This window comes from Chiloscyllium plagiosum, chromosome 35, assembly GCF_004010195.1.
Source record: "Chiloscyllium plagiosum isolate BGI_BamShark_2017 chromosome 35, ASM401019v2, whole genome shotgun sequence".
In the NCBI taxonomy this organism is placed as follows: domain Eukaryota; kingdom Metazoa; phylum Chordata; class Chondrichthyes; order Orectolobiformes; family Hemiscylliidae; genus Chiloscyllium; species Chiloscyllium plagiosum.
Genome location: NC_057744.1, coordinates 35,315,855 through 35,327,782, shown reverse-complemented (window position 1 = coordinate 35,327,782; position 11,928 = coordinate 35,315,855). Strand labels below are relative to the sequence as shown.

The following is an 11,928-nucleotide window of genomic DNA, read 5'->3' as shown; positions in this document are numbered from 1 at the left end:
ACTTGTACCTCTCACCAGGGGGTGAGCGTCTCTCTGCCCAACGATTCAGAGACTGAATCACAGCGGAGAGGTTTCACATCTGGGTTTTGCATTAAAACAAGTCAGTTGCTTAATGTGTGAGGTCACTCTAGGCCCTGTTTGATCTGAACGGTCAAAGTGACATTTGTGACAAGATGGTGAGGGTAGGACGAAGGCAACAGCGAGTAGGGGTTGCGTTTGATCAGAGGGTTGTTCTGCTGGCCAGAGCAATGACTGCATCTGTCAGCGATGATCCATATGACACCGTTCATCACCTGGCTTCCCAAAACTTTCAGCTCCAACATTGTCAGGAACTCCTGAAAGCTCTGTGTGTCTCTGAGGAGGGTCTCAGAGACATTGTGATTACCAGCTTGTTCCGATAACTGTGCTGGTACGACTCATCGCCTGTTACCCAGTTGCTCTCTGTCAGAGCTTTAAAAATCTTTGATTTTGGAGTGAGACGACGCTGTTGGAGTGTGACAAATATCAGCCTGTTGGGGAATAAAGGGTTCACCGATGTATTCACACTTGCTGTGTTGTCTTGTCTGTGAAAAAACATTCTTCAGGCACCAGCAGAAACAATCTATCCCTTTTTAAACCCAATCTTCAACAGGATTCAACCATTTTTTTTGGAGCATGAAGTGAGCGAGTCTCAGTGGAAGCTTTCCAAATGTGAGGAACATTGGCCAATTTTGGGGAGTCTGGTGATTTCCAGCAACAGATCCAGGTCAACATCGTGTGCTTGCTGTTGCACTGGGGCAGTAAGAGTGAGAAAATCAGCGAATGCTGTTGTACAACACTGCAGATCATCTCAGGCATTGGATCTACACAGGCTTGCTCTGTAATTGAAAGGTACCATGAGGTGCCAGGGTAGAGGTACCGATGCATTTCACATCAACTTGTGGACGATTACCCTAGCATGGTGAATAATTACATCTCGGACTGTGTCCTTCAGCTCTGATCAGGACCATCTCCACGATCGTGGCGTGGCCTTGGCAACATTCCTCTCAAAGCAGATACATCGTTTCCGAATCACCCGATGGAGCTCCTGGTGCCAAATATTCATTGGGAATTGCTCCTGTTCAGCTTCTAAATGAGGCCACAGCACATCAGGCTCTGAGTGTGGTCCAGCCCCTGGTCTTCCTCACACCAACTGATCTGCTCCAGATCCTCACCTTCCAAATACTAACAGATCATCTGAATATCAATGATTGTGTAACACCAGGGGGTCTTCTCATCTTCATCACAACATCTAATGTCCTGCAGTTCCTTACCATTGTAACAGCAACAGATCTCTGTCAGATCCTCCCTTTTCTAACAGCAAATGATCTCTCCAGATTCTCAATCTTATATCAGCATTGATCTCTGCAAGACTAATTGTTAAAGTTCACTTCAGAATATAACTTTTAAAAAACGTTTTTACATTTACATTTACGTATGAAAGAACTGAAAGCAACATGACCAATCTAAAAGATGAGAGACTTAACAAACAATCCAGATTTTTTTCAATATATAATTTCAGTTACATCACACTGTAAACTTTTCCTATAAATTCTGTGTCTTACAATCTTATTCTCTACAATTCACCTGATGAAGGAGCAGTGCTCTGAAAGCTAGGGCTTCCAAATAAACCTGTTGAACTATAACGTGGTGTTGTGTGATTTTTAACATTGTACACCCCAGTCCAACACCGGCATCTCCAAATCGTGCAAGATCATGGACATTGTAACAAGAATTGATCTCCTCCACATTCTCACCTTTGAAACAGAAACTCATCCAAAAACCTGCCATGTTTTGATCATACTGGTTGATCTCATCCTAGAGACTTCCAGTTTATAAAAGCAATGGACATTTCCCCCAGTTATATTTGTATATATTGTAAAGAATTAATTTTATTTGAAATAAATATTCTGTTTCACTATAAACTACGTTGTGGCAATATTGTTGGAACTGCACGTGTCACATAAATGCTCTCACCTCTGGGAATGGGGTCTACTGGACCATCAGGGGTCATCCCTTCCCAGGCAGTGGATGAAGGGAGGGCAATGCTTGGGGTCTTCAGTCACTCTCACTGACCACACCTACAATATGTCGCACTTATTCGATCAGCTTGAGAACGGGGATTTCAGAGCTTGGACATGGTCACCTGGCAGCCTCAGGAAGCGTTTCTGACTGACGGTGAGCACCGGTCAGGGAGGTAGTCAGAGATTCAGGAAAGTCCCAGAGAGCATCTCACTTAAGAAGTGATTTTCTGTGCTGGAAAATAGTGAGAGGGATGGAGTGCAGCCAGAACACAGCCGCACAAGATGGTGATCAGAAAGAGAGAGAGAACAATATTGTTGGGAAACTCAGTCATGACTGGGACCCATAGGTATTTCTGGAGCCATAGACATCACCCCAGGATGGTGGCTTGCCTTCATGGGCGAGGGTCAAGGAAGTCACTGAACCACGACATCTGATGGTTGGTATCATCCAAACTGACATGACTTACGTGAAGGAACTGGGAGAGTGGGACAGAATTCTTACAGAACATTGTTGGGGGGAGGTGGTGGAGCTGTAGTGAAGGTAGCTATGGGTGTCAGTGGTTTTATAGTGTATGACCATGGATGGTTTATTCCTGAAATGGAGCATGAGAGGTCAAGGAAAGGAGGGGCAGAATCTGAGATGTGAAATGTGGATAGGGAAATTGGAGGCAAAATGAACCAATGCTTCAAGGTCCAGGTGGCAGCATGAAGTAGTATGGAAACAATCATCAATATTCTGCCAAAAAAATTGTTGGAGGCGACCCAGTGTAAGACTGGAGCAGGAATTATTACACATACTCCATAAAGAGGCAGGCATAACTGGGATCCATGCGAATGCCCATTGCCACTCCTCTGACTTGGCAGTGGGGACAAGAATGAAAGGAGAAACTGTTCAGTGAGAGAACAAGTTCAGCCAAGAGGAAGAGAGTGGTGTTGGATGGGGATTGTTCAGGCCTCTGGTCAAAGAAGCTAAGAGCTCTGAGACCATCAAGATGGGAAATGGAGGTATAGAGGGATTGGACATCCATGGTGAAGAGAGTGCAGTTAGGGCGCAGGGAGATAGAAAAGAAATCAGTCTGAGACTGCTGCAGTTGGGAATAGGAGCAAGTCAAACAGTCAAGGCAGGCAGGAACAAAGTAGAGAATGAGACAGGACTGATAAATTAAACTGCATTTATTTCAATGCAAACTCTAACAGGGAAGGCAAATGAACTGAGGGTATGGTTAGCAACGTGGGACTGGGATATCATAGCAATCACAGAGATGTTACTCAGGGATGAACAGGACTGGCTGCTTAATGTTTTAAGGTATAGATGCTATAGGGAGGATAGAAAGGGGGAAGAGAGGAGGGGGAGTGGTTCTTGTTAAGGGATATAATTATGGCTGAACATGGGAGGATATCACTGGAGTATGTCCAGGAAAGTTAGAACTCAGAAATAAGAAAGGGAGGGTGACCTTATTGGGATTGAACTACAGACACCACTGCTGCACTACAGACACCCCCTGACTACAGTCAGTGGAAATTGAGAAGCAAATTTGTAAGGAGTTCTCAGTTATCTGTAAGAATAATAGGGTGGCAATGGTAGGGAATTTTAATTTTTCAAATATAGACTGGGACTGCCATAACGTTAAACACTTGGATAGAGAGGAATTTGTAAAGCGTGCACAAGAACATTTTCTGATTCTGTGTGTGGATGTACCCACTAGAGAAAGAGCAACACTTGACCTATTTGTGGAAGTAAGTCAGGGGCAGGTGACTGAGGTGTCAGTGGAGGAGCACTTTGCGACCAGTGATCATAATTCTATTAATTTTAAAATAGCGATGAGAAAGGACAGATGGATCTAAAAGTTAAAGTTCTAAATTGGGGGAATGCCAATTTTGATGGCATTAGGGAGTGGATATTTGCAGGTAAAAGGATGGCTGGAAAATAGGAAGTCTTCTAAAATAAAATATCCAAAGTCCAGAGATAATATGTTCTGTGATGGGCAAGGCTGTTAGCTGTAGGGAATGCTGGATGACCAGAGAAATTGATGTTTTCATCAAGAAAAACAAGGAAGCATATGTCAGGTATAGACAGCAAGGATCAAATGGATCCCTCAATAAGTAAAAAGGCAGTCAGAGTATACTGAAGAGGGAAGTCAAGAAGGCCAAACAGGGACATGCGATGGCTTTGGCAAATAGGGTTAAGGAGAATCCAGAAGGATTCTACAAATCTATTGAGGACAAGAGAGTAAGTCGGGAGAGAATTGGGCCCCTTAAAGATCAACAAGGCCACCAATGTTTGGAGCCACAAGAGATAGATGAGATATTAAATGAGTAGTTTGCATCAGTGTTTACTGTGGAGAAGGTTATGGAAGATAGAGAACTTGGGGAAACAAAGAGCACTTCTTGAAAAATGTTCATACTACAGAAGACAAGGTGTTGGACATCTTAAAAATCTTGAGTGCAGAAAACCCTAGGACCTGCTCAGGCATACTCTAGAACTCTGTGGGAAGTGATTTCTGGGCCCCTGCCAGGGATATTTGTACCACCAATTGCCACAGGTGAGTTGCTGGAAGACTAGAGATTGGCCTTTCTTTTAAGGAAGGTGGTAAGGAAAAGCAAAGGAGCTATAGCCAATGAGCCTGATATTAGTGGTGGGCATGTTTTTGGAGGGTATCCTGAAGGACAGGATTTACATGTATTTGGAAAGGCAGGGACTGGTTCAGGATAGTAATCATGGCTTTGTGCATGGGAAATCATATCTCACTAACTTGATTGAGTTTTTTGAAGAAGTACCAAAGAGGATTGATGAGAGCAGAGTGGTGTATATGATCTTTTTGGACTTCAGTGAGTCATTTGACAAGGCTCTGCAGGGAAGACTGATTAATAGAGATAGATCACATGGAATGTAGGGAGAACTAGCCATTTGGATACAGAACTGGCTGTAAGGTAGGAGATAGAGGGTGATGGTGGAGGTTTGCTTTTTAGAATAGAGATTGTGACCGATGATGTGCCTACACAACATCTTCAGAAACAATGGATACCCAAAGAGCATAGTCCACCGATACCCTCACAATGGACCACAACAAGAAGACGCAACAGGTCCAGACACACTGGCCACACTGGCCACACCATCATACATTAAGGACATTTCGGAAATGACCACCAGAATACTCTAACCCACAAACTGACTACCACACTACAACAGCTACTAACAAGTAGAAAGGATTCTACACCCACAAGGCAGGACCAATATTATATAAAATGCTATGCACTACTTAGGGCAAACAGAAAGGAAATTAGCTTCCAGAGTACACGAACACCAACTAACCACCAAAGGATATGACCAGCTATCGCTTGTATCCATACATTGGGAAACTGAAGGACACCAGTTTAACTGGACAATGTGTCCATTCTTGGACAAGTCAAACAGAGAAACGTACAGGAATTCTTGAAAGCCTGGCACTCAACCTGAAACTCCATTAACAAACATGTAGAGTTGGAACCATATACCAACCACTAAGAAACAAAACCAACAACAAAACCAAAAATGACACCACTAACCTGAGCAAAACCAGACACGTAAACATCAAGCAGAACAGAAGACCAAATATTTTACTGGAGGCACACTGATGTTACCAAGAATGGTGACAAAATGTCTGCGAACAAACTTACCAACTCAGCAAGCAAGTCAATAATCTCATCCACACCCTGAGCTACAAATCTTCTTGAATCCTCTGAACTTAATGGTAAGGTCAGGTGGAGCATTGCTGAACAAAGAGATCTTGGAATGCAGTTCCTTGAAAGTGGAGTTGAAGGTATACTGGATAATAAAGAAGGCATTTGGTATGGTCAGCTTTATTGGTCAGTGCATTGACTATAGAACTTGGGATGTCATGTTGCAGCTAGACAGAGCATTGGTTAGGTCACTTTTGGAATATTGCATTCAATTTTGGTCTCCCTGCTATTGGCAGGATGTTGTGGAACTTGAAGACTCAATAAAGATTTCCAAGGATGTTGCCAGGGTCGGAGAGTTTGAGCTATAGGGAGAGGCTGAACAGGCTGGGGCTGTTTTCCCTGGAGTGTCGGAGGCTGAGGGGTGACTTTATAGAGGATTATAAAACCATGAGGGGCAGAAATCGGATAAATCAACAAGGTCTTTACCCTGGAGTGGGGGAATCCAGAACTAGAGGGCATGGGGTTAAGGTGAGAGGGGAAAGATTTAAAAGTGATCAAATGGGCAACTTTCTCACGCAGAAGGTGGTGTGTATGTAGAATGAGCTGCCAGAGGAAGTGGTGGAAGCTGGTACAATTATAACATTTAAAATGCATCTGGATGGATATATAAATAGGAAGAGTTTAGAGGGATATGGGGCAAATGCTGGCAAATGGGACGAGGCTAATTTAGGCTCTCTGGTCAGCGTGAATAAGTTGGACTGAAGGGTCTGTTTCTGTGCTGCACATCTCTATGACTCTGTGACTCTATGCTGATCTGCCCCATACCTCAGCTGCTCTTTCACACCTCAGAATCATCCATTTCCCAATATTCAAGAATCTATCTATACCATCTTTCAATACTTTGAGTGTAGTTACCTCCCCAACTGTCTGGAGAAGTAAATTCCAGACATTCACTACCCTCTGCGAAATAAATTCCTCTGCGTCTCATTTTTCAATAATTTTCATTCTTCAATAAGCCATTCATAATAATGTCTCCTAGTTTAAAGTCATGGGTAAGACTCTAGAGTTCATTGGGAAAAATAAGATTTCGGAATACTTGGAAGTGTATGATAAAATAGGGTAAATTCAGCATGGTTTCATGAAGGGAGGTCATGCTTGACAAATCTGCTAGAATTGTTTGAAGACGTAATGAGCAGGTTAGACCAAGGAGAACCAATGGATGTTATCTACCCAGACTTCAAAAAGACCTTTGAAAAGGTGCCACACAGGAGTCTGCTGAGTAAGTGTTAGAGGCAAGGTGCTAGCATGGATAGAAGAGAGTAAGGACAGAAAGTTCTTTCTCAGAATGGCAGCCAGTGACAAGTGGTGTTTCACAAGTCTCACTGTTGGGACCACAACTTTTCACTGTATACCTTAATGATCTAGATGAAGGAACTGAGGGCATTCTGGCTAAGTTTGCAGATGATACAAAGATAGGTAGAGGGTCAGGTCATATTGAGGAGACATGGAGGATGCAAAAGGATTTTGGCAGGTTGTGAAAGTGAGTAAAGAAGTGGCAGATGGAGGACAATGTGGGAAAGTGTGAGGTCATGCACTTTGGTAGGAAGGATAGAAACATGGACTACTTTCCAACTGGGGAGAAAATTCACAAGAAGTGCCAAGAGACATGAGAGTTCTAGTCCAGGATTCTCTCCAAGTAAACTTGCATGGTGAGTCAATAAATATTGACATTTATTTTGAGAGAACTTGAATATAAAAACAGGGATATACTTCTGAGACCCTATACTGCTATGGTCAGAGCACATTTCAAGTATTGTGTGCAGTTTTGGACCCCATATCTCAGGAGGGATGTTCTGGAAACGTTCAGAGGATGTTCATGAGAATGGTCCATGGAATGTAAAGCTTAACATAGGAGGAATATTTGAGGGCTCTGGGCCTATACTTAATGGAGTTTAGAAGGATGAGGGGTATCTAACTGAAACGTACAGAATACTGAATGACTTGGATGGCGTGGATGTTGGGAAGACATTTCCATTTGTAGGAGAGACTAGGACCTGAGGGTACAGCCTTAGAGTAAAAGGAAGATCTTTTAGAATGGAGGTAAGGAGAAACTTCTTCAGCCAGAGAGTAGGGAATCTGTGGAATTCAATGCTACAGAAGGTTGTGAAGGCCAGCTCATTGAGTATATTTGAGATAGATAGTTTCTTGATTGTCAAGATGATCAAGGGTTAAAGGGAGAAAGCAGGAGAATGGGGTTGAGAGACTTATCAGCCATGATTCAATGGTGAAGCAGACTCAATGGGCTGAATGGCCTAATTTCTGCTCCTATGTCTTATGGTCTTATGGTCTTATAGCTTCAGATTGTCCACTAGTGCAAACATTTTCTCAACATCTATCATGTCTTGATCCTTCAGAACTTTCTATACCTTCAATAAGGTCACTCATCATTCTTCAAAAATGTATTAAATGAAGGCATAACCAACAGGTCTTACTGCTATAATGCATGTTTTGTTAACACAAATTCGCTACAACACATTTGAAAAATTGGGAATGCTGTTTCTAAAGCATGATTTTTCTCTAATGCAGGGTTGCACAATAACACATCATTGCGTTACAGAAGACCTACGTGTTTTGGACGCTATTGGCAAGTCCATCCCTTCATCTCTCAAACTGAAATACATCCTGTTTTAAATCCTGGCCTCACAGTGATTCCCAACTCAGAAGACTGTCTGTGTGGAGTGTGCTCATTCTCCCCGTGTCTGTTTGGGTTTCCTTTGGGTGTTCCGGTTTCCTCCTACAATCCAAAGATGAGTAGGTCAGGTGAATTGGCCATGCTAAATTGCCCACAGTATTAGGTACATTAGTCAGGGGTAAATATAGGGTCTGGATGAATTGGTATGGACTTATTGGGCTGAAGGGCCTGTTTGCATTCTGTAGGGAATCTAATCTAATTTAAATTTGAGGAGCAAAACTTATCAAAATTAAGTACATTTCTAACAAGACTTCCAAATTTTTAAATCCAATTTTCCAACTTTAAAGGACAAAATTCAATTTGCCTTCTCAAATACTTGCTGCAGCCTTGTTGTTTCATGTATAAGAACACCTAGATTCCTCTGCACTGCACTTTATTGAACTCTCTCACCATTTAAATAACAGTACACCATTTTATAATTCCTAATAAAGTATGTTACTGCACAATTTCCAACATTAAATTTCACTTGCCAAGTTAGAGCCCACTCACTCAACCTATCTATGTCACTGCACTAAGAACTAACACATGGTGCACTTTAGAAATCTGTCTTCCATGTTACCCATGCTTTTCTGATTTTGTCTGGTCAATCTGTAGATTGAAATCACTCATAATGTTTGTAGTGCCCTCTTACAGGCCTCTATGATTATAATTTATTGAACAGTGAGGTAACACTTCAGGGTCCTATGAACCACCAGTAAGATTCTTTTTTTTGCTGTTCCTGCTTCCCCTCATACTGATCCTACATCACTATCTATTGTAGTTATGTAACTGCTTACCACCCCATTTATATGCTCCTTTATTAAAGTTACCCCACCTCATTTTCCTTTATATCTATTCCTCTGCAATGTCAAATACCCTTGAACATTGAGTTTCCAGTCTTGGTCATTCTGTAACCATATCTCTGTAATAGTCATCAAGTCATAGTCATACATTTCCATTTGGGTTGGAGCTAATGGAACATGACCATTAACCCTTTCAGAACCATTGCCTTACAGAACATCTACTCCTATGTCTTTTACCATTAGATGCAACAATTATGCAAGCAGAGGTATCATTATCATTTAATTTAACAGTGCATATCTTTCCAAGTTCCCAACATCACAAATATAGGTGGTTAGATGTTTCACACATTTCCCAGAATGCACTTTTTCTCAAACTTGGATGACACATAGGTCTGAAGCTTGAGGACCATAAGGCCATTACGCAGAAGTATCCCGATGAAGGGCTTTTGCCTAAAACGTCGATTTTCCTGCTCCTTGGATGCTGCCTGACCTGCTGTGCTCTTCCAGCACCACATTCTTGACTCTAATCTCCAGAATCTGCAGTCCCTACTTTCACCTAGAGGAGCAGAAGTTGGCCATTCATCCCATTGAGTCTATCGGCCATCCAATGAGATCATGGCTGATCTGATAATGCCCATCTCCACTTATCTGCCTCTTCCCTATACTTTGCCTCTCATTCTGATCTGTGGGCTGTGTCTCTGCTGAAGGATCCTTTAGCATCTGGAGATCTGTCCTGGAGGACTAATTCTTTATAGAATTATTTCTGGCTCGTTACCTTATCTTGAGATCCTTATTCTCTTGACTTTCTTTCCCAAAAGACAGTTGCTCTGCTGAAACATGTTTCTTTTCTTGGAGTAGCCTGGATTTCAGGATTAGACAACTTTCTATACGTTGTTCTGGTGAAAGCAGGCTAATTGCAGACTGCCATATTAGAGAAATGAGCCAGTCATGGATTATTGTTATTGGAGAAAGTGGGTGAGTCACTCATAACCTGGGTCAAGCATTTGAAGTGAGGTTGGACAAGGACGGATCAATCCTGCTGGTTTCTGGAGAAAGTTAAACATAAAAACAAGGAGTGAACATTCAGCAGGGTGAGTTGAATCAAACTGAGGAATAAATTAACAGAAATCAAGTTATAAGGTGCCACAGTTTTGGGTGAATTTTTGAATCATTAATATCCAGAGTTGGCCTCGGAACTCAATTGAAAGGAATGGCAGACAGGGACCCGTGTGAATCAGGTTACAGCAAGTACTCAGTGTGAAATTTGTAATGTCCATATCACATGACAACTCAGATATCAACCACTTCTCTTACAGTGCTTGGCATGAACTTCACCTGATCCACTCAAATGTTTCTCATCGTACTTGGAATTGTTCGACAACATCTACAACAGTGAAACTAGTTTGATTAGAGTATCACTCTACTACCTGCAGTGCTGTCTTCTGTTTTAAATTGAAGCTTGAGTGATGACAACATTGCACAGCTCAGATGCTAGGACACATTGACGTGTTAAGAAATGGCCTCTTGATTTACAGTAGAACTGTCTGAGAATGTAAGGCCCAAGATTTTCCAGCAGAAAATTGAAGCAGATCTCCACATCAGATGTGGTACTTGCTTTTCTGCAGCAGACACAGGTACAGCTACACTTCAGTTACTGCCCCTTGGGATTTGTTTGTCATGTTGTTAGTTGCCACACAAAAAAGTTTGGATTCAGGTCAGACTGGTCAAGGAGAAATCAAGGTTGAAATCTGTCTTCAGCTTAGACTTCTAAGTAACATTATTTATCATTCATTCATACTAATTACTGCTGTAAATGTTGATCATCTGATCTTATTAGGAAAGAACTAAACTGTCTTTTTTATCTTTGCATTTGCACAGACATGTCTTGTTCAAGATTTTTCCAAATCCACCCGCGCTGTGCTATTTTGATCAGTGATGTGCAGCTCCACGACATAATTGCAAAGATGCTCCAGGATTCTCAGGTCCTTCAAGATGCGACTCGTCAATGATATTCCTGCAATTAGAATGGACACAAACTTCCTCATTACTTAAACTATTAAATACAGAAGCAGCTTTTCAACAGACATAACACATTTTCTCTTTGCTCATTGTGTCTCGCACAATGGAATAGGAGGCTTGGAGGATTAGCCCATCATTGTCATGAACTATAATAAAGTGGTCACCTTCTGTATGGCTTGTTCCCTTGATTCAATTTTGTGTCTGTGGTCCATCATATCTATGTCATTTAGTCGTACTCATTACCATTGTAAACATAAGCTACCGTATCTCAGGTGTTAAATAGAAGGAGGTGATTTAAATAATTAGTACATGTTTTTATCATCAATTCATTCACCTTGAGGAATGGACACTTGGGTCGGGTTACAGAGGACAGATTGACTGCTGAAGCATACTCCAATACCACCAGAGCAAAAGGATAACAAGTGGTCTCTAGTGAAAAAGCTTCCAAAGCTCTTAAAAGAGGGACAACTTGATCCCTCAGTGAAGCAAATTGTATTTTGGTGTTTTTAAATTACTTCAAACAACATAAAGCAGCTGTAGTTGTATTTTATAGAAATTTCTCCATCATGTGTGTGTGAACCACACACTTTGGGTGAATTATTGACACGGGCAGCACTGAGATCAAGGATCCCAGGAACTGAGTGAGCTGCCAGCCAATCAGAGGATGGAATTT

General features: G+C 41.9%; 1 long non-coding RNA gene across 1 annotated transcript in view; it reads left to right on the top strand.

Moving 5' to 3' along the window:
* Positions 1 to 11,186, top strand: part of LOC122540751 — a 70,492-nt gene extending 59,306 nt beyond the window's left edge. Inside the window, exon 4 of the long non-coding RNA XR_006309404.1 lies at positions 11,115 to 11,186. This is a non-coding gene — a long non-coding RNA (uncharacterized LOC122540751). The remainder of the gene's footprint in view (positions 1 to 11,114) is intronic.
* Positions 11,187 to 11,928: the final 742 nt, after the last annotated feature.